This window comes from Colias philodice, chromosome 26 (genome assembly GCF_061535455.1).
Source record: "Colias philodice isolate Cphi_HAF_F1 chromosome 26, ilColPhil1 Martin Lab GWU primary, whole genome shotgun sequence".
NCBI classification, from domain to species: Eukaryota; Metazoa; Arthropoda; class Insecta; order Lepidoptera; family Pieridae; genus Colias; species Colias philodice.
Window position 1 is genome coordinate 3,553,684 of NC_143111.1, and position 20,634 is coordinate 3,574,317.

A 20,634-nucleotide genomic window follows, 5' to 3' on the forward strand; every position below is an offset into this window, starting at 1 on the left:
GCAAAGGAAAACCCGCATAGTTCCCGTTCCCGTGGGATTTCCGGGATAAAAACTATCCTATGTGTTAATCCAAGTTACCCTCTATATGTGTGCTAAATTTCATTGTAATCGGTTCAGTAGTTTTTACGTGAAAGAGTAACAAACATCCATACATCCATACATCCATACATTCTTACAATCTTTCGCTTTTATAATATACTAGATTATCGCCCGCGGCTTCGCCCGCGTTTTCAAAGGAAAACCCGCATAGTTCCCGTTCCCGTGGGATTTCCGGGATAAAACCTATCCTATGTGTTAATCCAAGTTACCCTCTATATGTGTGCTAAATTTCATTGTAATCGGTTCAGTAGTTTTTACGTGAAAGAGTAACAAACATCCATACATCCATACATCCATACATCCATACATCCATAAATCCTTACAAACTTTCGCCTTTATAATAGTATTAAGATTAAGATTAAGATATTAAGATATTAAGATAAGATATTAGATATTAGATAATTAAATTTTAAGCATTGACTTTTACAAATTCAAAGGTTGTTACATTTTTTCACAATCCTTGTGCCATATTTCCTATTTTGGTTATAGAATACTGCACCAATAAAGGCATTAATATTAGTCATTCATTTCATTAAAAGTTTCTATGTATGATAAGTCGATACATCGCGAGTGAACTATCATTTAATATTAATCTTTGCAATCAATTTTTGTCCAACTTTATTCTAATTGTCACATAATTAAAACACCTGTTTCTAAATTATAATTAATATTACGTTTGAATTAATGACTGTGTTTTTATTTTACACGCTATCACCTTGACAATTGTGTCCTAATTTGTAAATATTCGGATGATTTATTTAGCACCCAATCAAACATTTTCGCCAATGAACTTTAAATGTTAAGTATAATTAAAAAAAAATAACGATTGCAATTTTCAACTTTGATGGTTTAGGTGATAAATCTTTATCAAAATCCATACTAATATTATAAATGCGAAAGTAACTCTGTCTGTCTGTCTGTCTGTTACTCAATCACGCCTTAACTACTGAACCAATTTGCATGAAATTTGGTATAGAGATATTTTGATACCCGAGAAAGGACATAGGATAGGTTTTATCCCGGAAATCCTACGGGAACAGGTTTTTCTTTGAAAACGCAGGCGAAGCCGCGGGCGGAAAGCTAGTAGGTCATAAATCACTTTGAGGAAATAATGTATTTAATCAAAATATTATTGATCCTTTTTGTGATGCGATCATAATAAATATATTGGTTAGGGAGCCAGGTGCAAATTTGGTTAACTATTTCCTCTCAAGAGATAATTCGTCAGACGCATGAGAGTATAGTATTATAAAGCCTCGTGAACGTCACAGCTGGCGCTCGGTTGGGGGGGTGAGCGGTTGTAGCCTCCCACGCACATAGGAAAAAAAATACATTCATTCATTCATTTCCTCTCAGCTAAAAATTTGTCAAATTGTAGCTAACCCAATATCTCAACGAAAAAAAATAGTCAGCTGGTTACAAAATGGTGTATTATACGTCAGCTGGTGTCTCGAACATGAAAGTTAAATTTAAAGAAAAATTTATTTTCCGTTATTTCCTCTCAAACAAAAATTTACCTGATGATAGCTTATATGTAACTGTGGATAAATATATATGTCAGCTGGCTGTATCTTGGTGGAAAAACCGTCAGCTGATACGGGAGGCTACAACCGCTCTTCCCCCCAACCGAGCTCCAGCTGACGTTCACGAGGCTTCATAATACTATACTTTGATGCATTTTACTAATTACCGCTTGAGAGGAACTTGGTCATAAAATCTGCTGCTGGCTCCCGGACCATATTTATTCCCCATATTCGTTAACCTTGGATTATATGACAACAATATTATACACTAGCGGTCCGCCCCGTCTTCACCCGTGGTACATATTTCGCAATAAAAGGTAGCCTATGTTCTTTCTCAGGGTCTAAAGATTATCTGTGCCAAATTTAATCAAAATCGCTCCAGTAGTTTATGCGTGAAAACCATACATACATATATACATAATTACAAACCTTTCCTCTTTATAATATTAGTATAGATTACTATACAATTGACTAATTACACTCTCGTAACTTAGTTACACACTTGATATTTCGAATAAAACCGCAAGACATTTTACTAATAATAACAGCAATGACTTTCCAAGCCTGCTCTAAATTCCCATTAAAGAGTTATTGGTCAAGTTTCAACGGATGGACAGACGGATCGGACAAGTTTCTTTATATAGTTAGCTCAGTTTCTATAGCTTTTATTTTTATATGGCTTAGAAACGTTAGGACAAGGACACATGAATGACTTCATTCAAAGAGATGGGATATTGCGGTTTCTAACTGTTTGTATTGGTTTTTTGTATTACGGTGTTCTGGAATATGTTATATTGAATTCTATTATAAAAGAAGACGATACTTAAGTTCATGGTTAATTATTGAAAACTACTTGAATGTCTTACTTCATTTCGTTATAATCGATCAGAAAAATAAGAACTTTACGTTAACAAATAATCCATACTAATATCACAGACTAATAATAATATACTACGTACCTATCTAATATTATGAAAGTAACTCTGTCTGTCTGTCTGTTACTCAATCACGCCTGAACTACTGAACCAATTTGCATGAAATTTGGTATAGATATATTTTGATACCCGAGAAAGGACATAGGATAGGTTTTATCCCGGAAATCCTACGGGAACGGGTTTTTCTCTGAAACGCGGGCGAAGTCGCGGGCAGAAAGCTAGTACATAATAATGCCATTATATCCTCTCATATTTATTTGATTTTTATTATCACTATGGTCTATGTGGTAGCAATTTGAGTTATAAATCGATAGTGGATATTACTTTAGTGCCGTTATATAATATGACCTTTGCAGGTGCAAAGTTGAACAATAAATTTAGATGCCAATTTGTATATAACAATTTATTAGAATTTTACAATGTCATAAATCTGGGATGCAAAATTTTAATTCAATATCTCAAACTAGTAATAATTTTAGTTAGGTATGTATTAATATTAATTGTGATGCTTTTAGGGTTTCTTGTTCATAGAATGTACAAAATAAAAACAACAGAATTAAAAAGCGAAGAAATAAGCGGTCTCCGACATACCTACATCACGTTCCTACTACATTAATTTCATATTTACTTATAAAATAGAGATTATAATAATTATGGAAAAGCTATATCCCTTTTCTAGAAAAAGTTTTTTACTCAAGTTTCTTTCGAGATACTTTATAGGAATTGTTTGCAGAAGGTCTATGTGAAAGAAAGCCTCTTTAATAACTCAGGCCCCGGAACCACAGAAACAATAGAAAATCTATTGTGTCGTGGACCGATCGGGCCGCTTGGGGCTCAATGGGTTAAAAAGTAGGTACCTATCGCCAAAAAAATTAAAAAGTAATAAACCGAATTGATATAAAAATAAACTTATCAATCGCGTCTTCTTTATAAGTTGTAGTTACTCATTGGAAGGAAAGCAGGTGGTTCTTTTTATAGACATTTAAACAAATTCTTACATCATAGTTAGATAATAATAAGTGAAAGAGATTCACGCCCGTCTCTATTAGCATATCGCTTATATTACATTTTTATTATGACATGTAATAGTTCGTTGATTTGTTTGTGTTTATATTAATTGGCAATTAAATTGCTAATTTAGTACCGTTTTAGACTTAATGGCAGGTATTTATTTAGAACTAGCGGTCCGCCCCGGCTTCGCCCGTGGTACATATTTACGTTTTCTCTACATAAGAACCATCCTCGTACTTCAAGGAATATAATAAAAAAAGAATTATCGAAATCGGTTCAGCCGCGCTTACCAACACATTTTGGGATTCATTTTTATATTATAAGATTTAGCTAGACTGTTTGGCATTTCAAGTATTTGTTTTATTATTTTTAGTAGTTTTTTAGACTTTGGTATCGATCGATAGACTTATTAAATTTATTATTTCACAAAAATACCATTCAGAAGTATTTTACAGATACATGATTATTGATTACCAATTACCATACCTAAATAGTAACTTAGGTGTAATAAAAAATAGTAGTTAAATAACTGTAACTCACGTTTCTAAGTTATGCTATTGTTTTGATCTTCCCACTGAGTGACCACTGAATATACTGTAAAGAAATAAAAAATATTGTTAATATTGAAACATACTTTATATGTAATTAAAATTTAAATTTATATCAATACCTATCTTATATTATGTTATATTAAAAAAATCATGAAGAAAAAGAAAACACAATTTTTTTAACATTTTCCTAACAAAACCTAACCGATTAAATATTTTTCATTCGATTCTTTAATATTCTAATTGCTTGTTAGATTATACGTAGTTCATAGCAAATTATTTAAAGAACCAATTTGATTAAAAACTGAAGATTGTAATTATTGCTTTGAATAACGTAAACATGTTTTTACTATTGTCCTAGAAGCAAGTTTTATTCCAACCTTGTCTAAACTCGTTTTATTTTTAGTGACAAAATTCAAGTTTTTTGTCGTTTCCTTTAATATATGTAACTTGGTAAATTAGGTTCTGGGTCTTAACAAAATATTGTATAAAAATTATTAATATACAGGGTGAAAGGTAAGACGTTTGACGAATTTAGACAGGAGTTTCTACTCATGAAACTGAACAACTTTTGTTCTACAACTTTGCTGAATTCGTAAAAAAAAAATTGGACTTTGTACGGAAACTTCGCTAATCAGCTGACCGATTTCCATACAAAGTCCAAATTTTTTTCTACGAATTCAGCAAAGTTGTAGAACAAAAGTTTTTCAGTTTCATGAGTAGAAGCTCCTGTCTAAATTCGTCTGACGTCTTACCTTTCACCTGGTATACTAGGATACGCAATAGTCGAAATTAGGTATACTCACAGGGTATACTTCATTTTATCGACTCTCACTTTTCACACATTGCACGTATCGCGTTGAAACGTATAGCTATCTAGTATCTACATTTGTACAATAAAGCTGCAAACATACTATCGGACGCGACTTACGGACGAGGCTTACAGCCGCGAATAAAGTGCACAGTATCAAACATCCAGCGCCCCAGATTCGCGTCGGACGTCCGAACACTAAAGGTTGCAGCCCAAGGGCTCGTCCACAACTTACGTCTTATAGTTTTCACACCTCAATGTACAATTATTATCTAGAAATACCTATATGTCGCGGCTTTAAATCGCGTCCGTAAGCTTCGTCCGATAGTTTGTTTCGACCTTTTTACGAACTCAAGTGACGACTACTGCGTTTTAATAGATGAATAACTATTAATTTTATAGCTCTCAATAGGTAGATTAACCATTCAACAACATAAAACCCTTAACGATTGATACAACGTATAAATAAAATAAAACCTTTAATTGATACCTATTACCTATATGCAATGTATGTCAATCATGTTTTTACCTCAGCCTGTTTTTCAACCCTTTACTGCGATGCGCAAAAAAGGCTGATTATTATAATTCAAAATGGCCGAAGACGTAAACAGTATCTAGATAATTCTGTGGTCTAGACAAGTTCAACTTAACTGCACAAGTGGTTGTTAAAATAAATGTCACGTTGTGCTTTCATCGACCATCTATTATAGATAGTTTTACTTTTAATAAGAACCAATGAATAAGTTATGGAAGAGGCGGTTTTATTAACAGATGATGTATGTGTTTATTTACACACAAAGAAAGTTCTTCTTGTAGATATTGTATAGATTGCATTTGCATTTCATGAAAGTAAACAATGTGTCGAATCTTTATTCATGTAATCTAGATACAAAGCTAGCTAAATTTGAACATTACATTCGTAACTTATTTTGTATTAAAAGTGGTATGTGTTCTAAACTATCAAAGGCTACTTACTGCTCGATCAATATCTATTAAAAAAACGACTTCCGTACCTTAAAAAAATATCAATAAATTTATGAATCAAGCTTTCTCATTCATGCTATTATAACCTTACGCAATAACAACCTGTATTCCCATGGTGCAGGTAGCATTGTCGCATACAGGTGATAACATTGGTATGCCCAAAGGCAGGTAGTGCTTCCACTTTCATTGTGTTGCGCATTGCTATTTATATGTACGTCTAATCTATTAAATATTCTTTTAAAATACATAATACTTTGGGCGTGATTAACAATCGACATGGAAGCCAAAAATAAAGTTTTGAGAATTTTTGTCTGTTTTATGTTTGTCCGGCCTAAATTCAAAAAGTACGGGATGGATTTACTTCAAATTTTGTATTAATGTTACTAACAGGTCGGGTCAACATATAGGCTATAATATATCATCACGCTAAGACCAACAGGAGCGGAGCAATGCGGGTAAAACCGCGGGGCACAGCTAGTAGTATATAAAGTATCGAAGCTATCAAAGCGCTTTATTGTAAAGATAGTAGCTGTTTCACAGACGAATGGTTCTTGTTTTTTTTTTTTTATTATGAAGGAGTATCTTGCGGGAAGTACCTATGGCGTGACCGGTTTGTATTGTAAAGATAGAATCATTAATGTATTATAGAATTATCAAATATATAAATGTTGTGAGAAACCCCTGGAATTCCGATACCGATTTTGGTTTTACTTTGAATTACAAAACTTTTAAACTTGTTTTATAGGTTAGTTTCAGTTAGGGCATGCAGAACTAGGGCATGCACCCGGGTTTACCCGGTTCCGAAAAACCCGGGTAAACCCGGGTTTTTTCAAGATCTTGAGAACCGGGTCTGAATAGTATGAAACCCGGTTCTCCCGGTTCCGACCAAAATATTAAAATATAAAGTAAAGTTTATATTTTGCTGCATTATTTTAACAAATTTATTCTATCTGGCAACGTCAGACTTACGTGCATCGCGAATTTTCGTGTCACGCCTCAAGCGTGGCTCTGATTGGTTGTGTCTAACCTTAGATGCTATAAGTTTCCTACGGGTGTATTACCAAAAAAAAATTAGGCTTCGAAAATGACAAAAATTAGGGTACTGAAATATTTTTATTAGATTTGTCGTGAATTTGAAAAGCTGTTGATTTTACTGTTCCATATAAAGATCCAGTCATGTTTTTGTTATTGGTATCAAGCTGAAATTTATATCGAATACTCAAGTCAAGGCATAAGGTGATTGGGTATGCTGATGACCTCGCATTGTTAGGTGAAGCTGCGAGTATCGTGAAAGAAGAAGCGGAAAAGGTTGGACTAAAAATCAATGCCAACAAAATGGAATATCTCCACATGAAACGGTATAGAGATACACGAGCTCAACGCCAAGACCTACAGGCTGGAGATACGACCTATAAAAGAGTTGTTATTTTTAGATATTATCTGGGTTGCACTATAACTGACTCACATTCCAGGGAGGAAGAAATTAATATCCGTATCCAAAATACCCTCAAATGTGGTGCAGCCTTGCATAAGGTGCTCGCGTCCAGGCTTCTGAGCAAAAACATCAAATTGCGTATATACAAAACGGTCATAAGACCAATACTTATGTAAGGGTGTGAAGCCTGGACCCTGACCCATAATGAAGAACGCAAGCTTTTAGTCACCGAAAGAAGGCTTCTTCGCAAGATCTTTGGTACCATCAGACGAGAGGATGGTAGCTGGAGAGTCCGAACAAATGCCGAACTAGAAAAACTAATGGCCGAGCCAAATATACTTGGAGAAATAAAAGCACAACGGCTCCGTTGGCTCGGTAATGTACAACGAATGGGTGAGGAACGAGGACTGAAGAGGGCATACTTGGGGCTACCCCTGGGCCGACCGCCAGTTGGACGACCTAAGTATCGCTGGCGCGATCGTGTAGAGGTAGACCTGCGCGTGCAACGAGCCTATAATAATTGGCAAGAGACCGCTCAGGACCGGGGAATATGGAGAGACACACACAGGGGAATTTTAAGTTACAACATTATAAAAAATAGGTTTGTTCGGAGCCCTCGGAGCGCGAGTCCGACTCGCACTTGGCCGGTTTTTTGCTTTACAGTTTGCAGTTAATGAATGAGGTTTAAGTTTATATGTGATATTATGATAACAAAGTACTTTTATAAGACTGATAAATAAAGAGAAGTATTGAAATTTTGTTTCTTTGTTAATTTGATAAAATAAGACACAAGCCGCGTAAAATAAAAGGCCCATCAGGTACTTTTACAGTTACTTTTGTTTAATTTCGTATTTTTTTCCGAGGTATTATAAAAGAACCGGCTTACCCGGTTCTTGTATAATACTTCGGAAAAAAATACGAAATTAAACAAAAGTAACTGTAAAAGTATCTGATGGGCCTTTTATTTTACGCGGTTTGTGCCTTATTTTATTAAATTAATAAAGAAACAAAATTTCAATACTTCTCTTTATTTATCAGTCTTATAAAAATACCTTGTTATCATAATATCACATATAAACTTAAACCTTATCCATTGACTGCAAACTGTAAAGCAAAAAACCGGCCAAGTGCGAGTCGGACTCGCGCTCCTAGGGCTCCGAACAAACCTATTTTTTATAATAGGCATGACGAAAGATTTTTAAATCCTCTTCCATAATGTGTGTATACGTTTACTATACAAGAAAAACCCTATATTTCGGTAATATACTTAAATTTAACGAAGATTAAAGCCATTTTTCAAAAAATATTTAATATCTGTGCCAAAACAGCTCGCAGGTGTCATGGCGTAGGCGTGACGTCAAACTTTGGTAAATACGTAATTATTTGTACGCATTGCGAAGAAAATTAAAAAAGTCTTTATTTAATATGTGTTATAGAAACGAATTTCAAAGTTTATGAGTGGTGTGCAGTATTGCAGTATGAATCCACATAAAAATAATGCTCAAAAATGTGTTAGTAATTATTTCAAGCGAGAAATAATAAGAAATGATTGTATAAAGTTGGTGCGGAGAACCCCGAACCACGTATTCGTGAATTCGCAATTGTATTTCTGTTCTGAGTCGATAAAGCATACGTGAAATAATAGAAAATAAATAAAAATGCGTATTCTCAACATATTCATAACAACCAAACACATCTGACGCGAGTTGTTTACTTAAGCGTGACGTCACGCGTGTTTTAGTCAAAATGGCTAACTGCAGAATTTCAATGTTTTATTTTATTGATAATCTCATTAATCTTAATGGTTTTAAGATTTCTAAGTCACTATATTGAATTTATTTATTGTACATTTTCCCTTAAAAACACTAATACGATCATTTATGGATACTGTCGTCATGCCTATGCTGTAACTTAAAAATTTATGTTTCTAGCAATTTTTCCTTTATCTGTGTTATAAGACGTTACTTTTACCAAATTTAAAGGCTCTGTGTTCACTGTTCATGAAAAGTACCCAGCTGTAGGTTTTGCGAATGTCGAAATTTGCAAAAATTTTCAGCATTTACGGCTGTATCTTTTGATGCGTTGGCTTGTGAGTTTGACTTTTTCACATAAAAGGGGCCGAAGACTTGATTGAGTATTCGATATAAATTTCAGCTTGATACCAAAAACAAAAACATGTTACATGACTGGATCCTGTGTATGAAACAGTAAAATCAACAGCTTTTCAAATTCACGAAAAATCTAATCAAAATATTTCTGTAGCCTAATTTTTGTCATTTTCGAAGCCTAATTTATTTTTTTGGTAATACAAAAGTAGGAAACTTATAGGATCTAAGGTTAGACAACCAATCGGAGCCACGCTTGAGGCGTGGCACGAAAATTCGCGATGCACGTGAGTCTGACGTTGCCAGATATAATAAATTTGTTAAAATAATGCAGCAAAATATAAATAATACTTTATATTTTAATATTTTGGTCGGAACCGGGAGAACCGGGTTTCATACTATTCAGACCCGGTTCTCAAGATCATCAAAAAACCCGGGTTTACCCGGGTTTTTCGGAACCGGGTAAACCCGGGTGCATGCCCTAGTTTCAGTTAAGTACTTTCAGTAAGCTTTTTTTGTCCTTACATCATATAAAATAAAAATTAAAGGCAAAGAACATTTAGGCAAGCATTTTTTTAGTATCTTCCTATATAATTCTCCTTCGAAATAAGAATCAAAATTATTTTTTTCCAATAATTCTCATTATCATTTCGTCCACAATCCTTCCAAGTAATTTATTACGTTCCTAGTTTTTACAATGGCTGACAAAGCACGCTCGAATTACAAACTGGATCCCACGGGAAATCCACGAGCAAAAACATTTTTTTGTATTTTTTTTCTTTCGGTCAATAACGCAAAAACCCTTGGGATATCGTTAGATTAATATCAGGAATCGAAATAAGAATTGTAATATTGTTCTACCTATCCAATTTTTCGCTTCATTTATTTGAATTTCAGTTTTGTAAAGGTAAAACAGGATAAATGTTTCACTTTTACTGTTACAATAAAAAAAAATCATTGAAACGTCATACTTACCTATTGATACACGATTTCTAACAAAATAACAATTACATATTTCATCTAATTTTCATCCAATCATAAGAAGCTAAATCAATTTGTATAAGTCACAGTCATCTTGTTCAATCTGCTATTTGATTGAATGACGACATTAAAACTGCCGTCCGATTTGAAAAATCTTTACTTAAACGAAGCCTATCATTTACGTAGATGTCCTTAATCACCTTACAACAAATACATACCGCCAAGAAAACCAAGCCCTTATAGACCGGGAGATACTGACACAAAATTTCGAGTCATTTGTAACAGGATGGCGGTTCTACAGGGGTCTTAGTACGCAATGACAAAAAGAAAAATGATGGTGTGAACGCTGGTACCGGTGGGTTAGTCGCGTGGGCGTTAGTCTAACTCGTCGGAAAAATAGCGAAAGTCAAACGATTTGTAACACAAAAATTTTAGAATTTACCGATAGCCCATAAAAAAGAAGTAGGCGGTAGTGTCATGCCATACTTTTCCGGCATGACTTACAGCCCGCCATACCGACGCGATTGTGTTGATTTAAAAAAAAACAATTATTCAACCATTTGTACCAAGCTAACTTTTGCACAGGTAACCATCGTCGTGCAGCCATTTACGAAAATCGCCATGCCATACTTTTCGGACGATTCCAAATGGTCGCCATACCGTCGAAAATCTGCAAATTTTTTTTATTTCGCCTATCTTTTTGTACCAGTATTGCATTTGGCTTTTTGGAGAGTATTTGATAAAATGTGACCATTATTATATTTGCCATACTTCTAGTAGGGGGAAAAAGTGCTGTCATACTTGAAAAATAAATTTATTATTAATTTATATAAGTGAAGATTTCCAACACCTAGATCTTTGAAATTTTGTATTTATATTCGTTGATCCTCAAACTTACAGGAAAAATAAGTGCCATACTGTTACAAATCGTTTGACTTTCGCTATTTTCCGACGAGTTCGACTAACGCCCACGCGACTAAGCCGCCGGTACCAGCGTTCACACCATCATTTTTCTTTTTGTCATTGCGTACTAAGAACCCTGTAGAACCGCCATCCTGTTACAAATGACTCGAAATTTTGTGTCAGTATCTCCCGGTCTATTACCAAATATTTCTCTCACAAAAAGCGATCGACCCACATTCGAGTCGCGTGTCATATAGCCATGTATCGAGAATCTCGTAACTGCCACTTTCTCGAACCCCCAGGCCATGAAAATTATATAACACCCGGTTTTTAGTTTATTTGGTTATGAAAATCAGCTGCTTTTAGTTCATATTTGTCTGTGTTACGAAAGCTTTGTAATGCCGCTTAAGATTTGTCATCCGAATCGTAACTAAATACCTACTTCAGGAATTTGAGCTTTTTCAAACGGTTTTTGGAAGAAGGCTAATATAAATAATTGAAACCAACAATAGCCAGACACACACAGAAACTTTAACATTTTGTAAAAATTAATAATAAATAATAATGAACTGATTTTGAAAATTTGAAAGAAAAAGTAGGTTAGGATTCGAAATAATTAGATACTTAGTTCTTTAAAGTATAATACCTATAGGTACGGTATACTTTTTAAGTATAGGTACCTATTTAATTCCGTAATATAGAACCAGTAGGTCCTAACTCCTACTACATACTGAGAAGTAGGCCATTTGTTAAAATATTACGAACCTTGGTGTGGAATTGATAATTTTAGGTATCTTTTAAAGTTGGTAAAAAACACATGGTTTCATCCGAGCCATCTTTATGCTAAATTTCATGCAAATCCGGTTAGATGTTTAGGTGTGGATTTTTATATAAACATCCAAATTCTTCACAAAACAAACTTTCACGTTTATACCTATTAGTAACATAAATATTTAGTGAAATTTGCGCTTTCGTAAAAAAGTGTTTTTATGTTTAGAAAGGATAAGTACTCCATTGTTTAAAGTGTTCAAGGTGTACCTATTAATTGAGATAGAATTAAATATTTATTGAGAGATAATGAAAAGTAAATATTTTTCAAAGTTTCTGGCACAGTCTATAAAAAAAACAACCGCCGTTTTTTTAATAAACATTTAAATCTCTTCTATCCAAAGTATAAATTAGTAAACGGAATATGTAGAAAGTTGAATGTTGTAGGTAGGGATAGGTAATAAGATATAGGGTTACCAAAGAATTTTAAGACAATTTTTTTAAAACATAACAACGAATAAAGCAATTGCATTGTTTTTATTTAACACGTCTTTTATTTCAACGATTTGTAAATACGCATCTATTGTAATAAGCACAAGCATTTTAATTACTTCTTATCTTTTATTTGTTAATACATTAATATGGCATTCGAACTGGTCTAATGAGAAGACTGAAGTAAATAGCTTCAGATGCCTATTGAATTGAGATTTTCTTTTTCTTCGCTTATTCTGTTTATTACTCCTTGGCTAAACCAATCCTTAGTGTTAGAATCATAATTTAATGAACTAAACATGTTTATTTTATTGTTATTGTAAACATACGAACACAAACTTTAGGTTTACTTTCCGTCAGCAGTTCACGACTCAACAAGGTCGTTTATATGTTACGTTGTTAAATACTTCCTTGATAACCAAACTTGACATTTGCATATACAGTCCAATTTATATTTAGTCCATGGTTTTTAATTGGAGATTGTAGAAACGATATCAAAAAATTATTAACGAACTCGCAGGCTATAATTAGCTTACGTATGTGAATATGTGATTAACTGCATAGTTTCCCGATCGTTTTTTCTAAAACTTTACAAATTACATACCTTTCTCGACAACCGTGCTATCTAAAAAACACACCATTATCCATTGCATGGTTGAAAAGCTCTAAGCATTTTGTGAAGCGAATTTGTTTTATATTATGTATCGATATTGATACTACTTCTGACTACTTATACGAAACCATCACTGCTCAACCTACTAACGGATTTGCAGCTGATGGTCACCATGCTTAGATAAAATCAACTTGTCCATGGTACAAAATACACCTAACTAGCTTACCGCACGCGGCTTCGCCCGCTTTGTCTAAAACCTAAAAAATTATATACTAAAACCTTCCTCTTGAATCACTCTATCTATTAAAAAAAACCGCATCAAAATCCGTTGCGTAGTTTTAAAGATTTAAGCATACAAAGAGACATAGGGACAGAGAAAGCGACTTTGTTTTATACTATGTAGTGATAACAATATACCCAACCCAATAGATGGACACATAAACTGCTAAAATGCTAAAGGTACTAGGGTAGGTATATCCACACGGTTCAATAGTTTAGTGATCTAGTCTATGTAAACGTTACGGTTACTAGGCGTGAAATTTTTTACTCTACTACTGTTAATTCTCGTACATAAGATCATATAGAAAAGATTATACTATATATAACAATAGACTATAATAGAAATATATAATGTTTATTTCTCTTTACGGTCCATTTGAGGCGTTTATAAAGAATGATTGTTATAATAGATACTAAATTATACATTGAATTCGTTTTTGTGCACATGATTCATGAAGTGAGACGTTGCTTGTCGGTTATCTTTAGCATAAATTGTATTTGTTGTTATGTAGTGAAGTGTGTATATCCAAAGGGAATTAAACCCAGGATACTCAATAATAAAATTGAAATAAAACCATTGCAGTAAGAACTTTATAAATAAAATTAGCGCCCAAGAAACTGCGAAATCAGTGAGCAATAAAGAAGAAAGTTGACAGATCAATATGAATGATACGAACATGTTTCGTTCGCTGACAGGTCGTTCACTCGATCGCGTCATCGGAAAGAACTTGCTTTTAGTTTTAAAACATATTTTAAATATTTACACTGGGGTAGATCCCTTTAAAAATAATAAAAAGTGCAAAAAAATCGCAGTCGGATGAAACCCATTAGAAAAGGAGGGGAATATGATGAAAATTAAAGGAAAAATAAATTACGGTCAATCCGAGTTCGGGAAGTGGGAGGGGGGAGCTTTTAAGAGAAAAAAATGGTTTCTCTCGATTTCCGACAAAACTACAAGTCCTACGGAAAAAAGTTCAATGGCAAAGTTGTAGGTAATAAAAAAATCTACAACTTTTTTATTGACAATTTTTTCACATAACCTCAAAATTTAGGTGAAAAATTCAAAAACCCAAGTTTTTGGTTTTTTATTTTTATCTACTTCAAAATTTATTTATTTTCTACGAAATTTGGTGGAAACTTGCTTTATTATGTCCCAAATACACTGTAATTTATTTGACTGAAAATATTTATTTTTTCGCCTTATTTTGAATTAATACCAAAAAAACAACCTAATTTTCAATCGAAAAGTCACCCGTCAAAGTATCAGCTTTTTTCAAAAACTTGGGGAGCCTTTTATTCATTGAAATCTCTACTTTCATATGGTGTAAAAAAAATAAACATTACCATAGTAAATGTTCTCAGAAAATGCATACAAACAGTGTGAAAATGAGCTTTTACTAAATCAGGCACACTTCTCAAACTACCTGAAATGTTTTTATCGACATCATTTTGCTTTTGAATATGCTGTAAAATATTATACTTAGAACAGATAATTTTTTTTCTTTTGAAATATTACCGAAAAGCCGATACAAGAGAAGATATAGAGTTCGAGAAGTGTGCCTGATTTAGTAAAAGCTAATTATGACACTGTTTGTAAGCAATTCCTGAGAACATTTACTATGGTAAGGTTTATTTTTTTTACACCATATAAAAGTAGAGATTTTGAGGAATAAAAGGCTCCCAAAGTTTTTGAAAAAAGCTGATATTTTGACGGGTGACTTTTCGATTGAAAATTAGGTTGTTTTTTTGGTATTAATTCAAAATAAGGCGAAAAAATAAATATTTTCAATCAAATAAATTACAGTGTATTTGGGACATAATAAAGCAAGTTTCTACCAAATGTCGTAGAAAAAAAAATAAATTTTGAAGTAGTTAAAAATAAAAAACCAAAAACTTGGTTTTTTGAATTTTTCACCTAAATTTTGAGGTTATGTGAAAAAATTGTCAATAAAAAAGTTGTAGATTTTTTTATTACCTACAACTTTGCCATAGAACTTTTTTCCGTAGGACTTGTAGTTTTGTCGGAAATCAAGAGAAACCATTTTTTTCTCTTAAAAGCTCCCCCCTCCCTTTTCCCGAACTCGGATTGACCGTAATTTATTTTTCCTTTAATTTTCATCATATTCCCCTCCTTTTCTAATAGGTTTCATCCGACTGCGATTTTTTTTTGTTTCAAAAATTATCTACTCTAGTCTAATTATATTGTAGATGATTCAGTACCATCGTAATGTCTAGACTGCTTTGTAACTTATGACACAGATATATTACAAATCGGTTAACAAAAATTCGGCATTAAACAAAATTCTTATTAAGGGCCCTTAGTAGGTGAACACGGCAAAATGGACTGTTTTCTATGAGCTATAATTGAAAATATTGAAGTTTTTTCGCACTGAAATTTCTAATATGTATTACAGAACGTATGTGTGATGGGATGACTGTTTCCAAAACACGATTGGAAAAATTTTGCTCGATAAAAAAAAATCCTGAAGTTACCTCTAAAATATCATATAAATGCTCATTACAACTGTATTTTACGATAATAATTCGTATAAAATCACAAATACATAGGTATTTACCTTCTCGATTTCGTGACTGTTTTAGATTTAGAAAATACTAAATATTTTCATTCACTTTTTGATAAAAATGTGAATGGCGCTTACGATTTTAAGTTTCGAGCACGTTGATTCCATACTAAACGCGGATCCCCTCACCGCTTACCTCAGGCCCGAATAGCTGAATTTTCGCTGACCGCCTAACCCCTCTTAAACAGCACAAGCTGTCTTTGTAATGTGACGATGCCTTTTGTAAACGGCGAAATAATACAATTTGCCTACAGCATAGGTGATAGGTATATGAACCTAGTATATTATGTTATTTTAATGTCTTAAGAAACGTATTTGCCAACAATGTTGCCAAGGAAATATGAATAAGGTTAAAAATGTAGAAATGCATTTCCTTATAAATGATCTCGCCATATAAGTAAAAAGAGAAATGACGGCTCATGCAAATAACATCGTTTCGTGTCATCTGATGTAAATGAGTCATTAGAAGAGTAGGTATTAGAGGATATTCACTCAATGGCGAAGATCGCAGAAATATGCAGAAATAGTTTGTCCGTAAGGGAAGATAGTTTTCGGAGGTCATGTGAAATAAAACAGTCAATAAATATACAATTAATAAAACTATACAAATCGGCATTACATATTATTTTACTTAGGCTATAGTTACAGTAGAAATTTTGATAAGTAGGTATAGGTACCTAATACCTATTAACTTCTTGAATCATCTCCTTATTTTTAGTTGCTCTAATTAAAATGATATATGGACAGGATTCGTTGTATAAATATGGCGTACCAGATATAGTCTTATCTTAATCATTTAAAAAAGAAAAAGTAAAAGTCATACCGCATCAAAGGTATTTCAGAATACAGAACATAAAAGCACACGCAAGCAAGGTCTTGGTTAACTTTTGATGATTAACAACAATATTGCCAAATCAGAGGTATGCAATACAATTTCGAAACTTCCAGAAAGTAATGGATAGAACTTTCTTTGAAGCAAAATATAATAATAAATAACTATAGAACAGTTTAAATTTAACCAAAAGGCAAAGCTTTATAGAGATACTAGCTTATCGACCGCGGCTTCGCCCGCTTTGTCTAAAACCTAATAAATTATATACGTAAACCTTCCTCTTAAATCACTCTATCTATTAAAAAAAACACATCAAAATCCGTTGCGTAGTTTTAAACATTTAAGCATACAAAAGATGCGACTTTGTTTTATACTATTTAGTGATCTGTGATACTATAATATAGTTATGTTTTCTGAGTAGTGAAGCTTATACTTATATACCGATACCGGTATATAGTTTTATATACAGTTAGTTTCACATAAGTATGAAGAAGCAGTTAACTGTGATTTTTGCAGTTAAATTGTCAAACGGTTAGCGTGTGTTCATTATATCTTTTTATTTGTATGTAAAAAAATAACAACGTGTAAGTAATTATATTCGTCTATTCGTTTTAAAAATATAATAACATATATATTTAGCTTTAAGCAATTATGTGAAAGCATCATTAAATATATCAATTTTGTGTAGTCATTGATAGTATTTTTTAAAGTGAAACTTTTATTACATCGTCTCAAACTTTTTGGTCTGTGTAGCGCATGTCGCGTGACGGTCGGCTGCCGAGTAGGTATAAAGCAGTGTTCGGAGTCATTATCGTACAAATACGATAATTTTGTGCCTAAGTTTCACTTTTACCGTGGTTTCATAAAACCACACAACATTTTTTTTTTAAAACCCAACCTTAATAATTTACGATACTTTTGCATAGTAGTTCTCGAGTGTCAAGTCTCGACAATAGACCGTGATTTTTTTGCTACATATCTTACACTATATAACATAAATTATACAGATATCTATTTACAGAAAGAGACATTTCCTAGCATATAACACGAGCTAATAACACATTACAGTATGTGCACAAAACAATCTGTTCCTTCCGTCGAACAATTATCTGAAGCAGACGGATGTCACGCTATTTACAAGAATTCGCTATAAAACTTCCTCAATCAATATTCAAAAGGCAATTGAAAAAATAACACGGCACAAACAACGTCGACTAAATAACTTTCACTGCGTAGGAATGGACGTAACTTGACAAATTGGTCATTAGTGAATGGTGAATGAGTGAACGATATTATTTGGTAATTCAACTGGATTAAGTATATGATATATGTAATTAGAGAATAGAACATGTGCACTAGTAACGATATGATAGGTACATACATTCTTGTACAATTGTATCGTTACAACTATCTCAGGAGCTTAAGGACATAGGAGTTACCAATTATCATATCTTCAAAGCAGTATTATTTCAGAAATTTTAAAACGATAGTAACATAATATAGGTATAGGACGTTAAGCGCTATCACTTTCCCACACTGGAATAAATACTGCTTTTAGACATCATAGCTACAAGTTACAACCCTGATCTGGCAAACGTTGGTCTGCCAATTGTTATACTCTTATCATCTAGCGATATTAAATAACAACGCCGATTATACTTAAAAAGGTACTCAAATATTTAATATACTAGGTACAAAATACATTTTTAAGAAATATAGGTACATTTGCAAGCACGAGACAAACAAGACTTATAAGAAATTTTTAAACCCAATATAATAATATAGTTTGATTTTCTATTCACTGCTTGAATTCTGTAATGTACGGCGCTGTGATACAATAACATAACTGCGTTAAAAACAACCGACTTCAAACTTGCACTTGCAACATTTACAAATACAGACAAAAATGCTCATAAAATAAAAACTACTGGGCCTATCCGAATAAAATTTTTATGGGACCAATTCGACACCATCCCGCGTCGAACAAAAAAAGAATCACGTAAATCGGTTCAGAAACCACGGAGTAATCGGTGTACATACATAAAAAAAAAAAAAAAAAACATACCGGCCGAATTGATAACCTCCTCCTTTTTTTTGAAGTCGGTTAAAAAGAAGTTCAATCTATACTGGACAATAACTTGCCTCTGTAGTTTTCGCTATTTATAAAATAAGCAATATTTGTATTAAATTAAATGTCATTGCCCTCACAACTATTAAATTTATATGATTTCCCAACAAGTTTATGAGAATAGCACGTTTTTATATTTTTCACACAATAGAAGAATACAACGCTATCTACCGGTGTTAAGAAACTTTTTATCGTTTCATAGAAATACATATAAATTCATCGAAATTTCATAACGAGGCTATATGTTTTTTTATTATTTGCTATCTATACTTTCAAAGAGTAAAAAAATAATATTTATAACACAGGTTTATCTTCAAATACAGTAACTATAAATCGACATATTTGAAATGGTCTGTTTTATGTAGTGCACGGGAAGGTAAATCTTAAAAAAAGTCACTCCTTTTTTTCTTTTTAGGTTATTCCCAGAATTAAGAAATTTGAAGGAATCATAACTAAGACTCAGAACTTACATAATATTACAAGAGATACGAATCTTAAAAGTAATTAATTCCAAAACTAACATTAAAAAATTCTTAGAAAACATGTTCTAAACTTGTATCTATTGCGTAAGATAAGTAAATTTAATTTTATAAAGAAACTTTCGTCTACTGCATAATGATAATATTACATACTAATGTTTACTAAATTAGTCTAAATCAATAAATAATTTGTTTGCGATTCAACCATGTTATAATTTATTTATTTATTATAATTAAGTTTGCCAGTCTGGGATATCAGAAAACATCTACAGGTTCCCATGATCTTACTAATATTATAAATACGAAAGTTTATGAGGATGTGTATGTGTGTGTTTGTTACTCTTTAACGCAAAAACTACTGAAGCGATTACAATGAAATTTAGCACAAAAATAGAGGGTAACTTGGATTAACACATAGGATAGGTTTTATCCCGGAAATCGCACGGGAACGGGAACAATGCGGGTTTTTCTTTGAAAACGCGTGCGAAGCCGCGGGCGGAAAGCTAGTATTTTATACTTTCAGAATTTTTTTCATAAGAATCAATCAATCGATTTCCCGTAGCAGTAAAACATAACTTTATCACTGTAGCACAATATTAAAAAAAAATAATTACATAAACTTCAATCATGTCATCATTTTTCATGTGCACAAATTGCTTTGACGAACATAAGTGGACATTTATTCTTACGTGGAAGATAATAAATCTTGTTCCCAAAATTACGAAGTCATTATCTTTTTTTTAACCCTACATGTAGGATCAGGTTTCGTGGTCAACGACCTCAGGATTCCTGGACCTGTCAAATTTAGAGATCGAAGTAAAAACTGGATCTGCCCGTACGTTGATGTTATTTATTGATCATGTTTTGGTAGTAGTATTCCGTTTATTTCGTTACAAGACTTATGTAATACATGTTTATTTTATTCTTATTTCTTACCTAATGTTAGTACCTTTCGGCAGAAGTAAATCAATGCCTTACTTTTTAATAATTTTCCAATTAGGAACCTAGTTATAATCTAATCAATGTAATATGTATGAGTGATTTATTAATATTGTTATTACCTACCTATAAATAGTAAAATAAAAGTAGATAATAAATCGCGTTTAAAATTCTCTAATCATGTAAA

At 32.8% G+C, this 20,634-nt stretch overlaps 1 protein-coding gene across 1 annotated transcript in view; it reads right to left on the minus strand.

The window, feature by feature from the left end:
* Nucleotides 1-20,634, minus strand: part of LOC149476845 (uncharacterized) — a 75,610-nt gene that overhangs the window by 46,245 nt on the left and 8,731 nt on the right. The window contains exon 2 of the mRNA XM_089711189.1: nt 4,109-4,162. The gene's annotated coding sequence lies outside the window, so the exon portion shown is untranslated. The remainder of the gene's footprint in view (nt 1-4,108; nt 4,163-20,634) is intronic.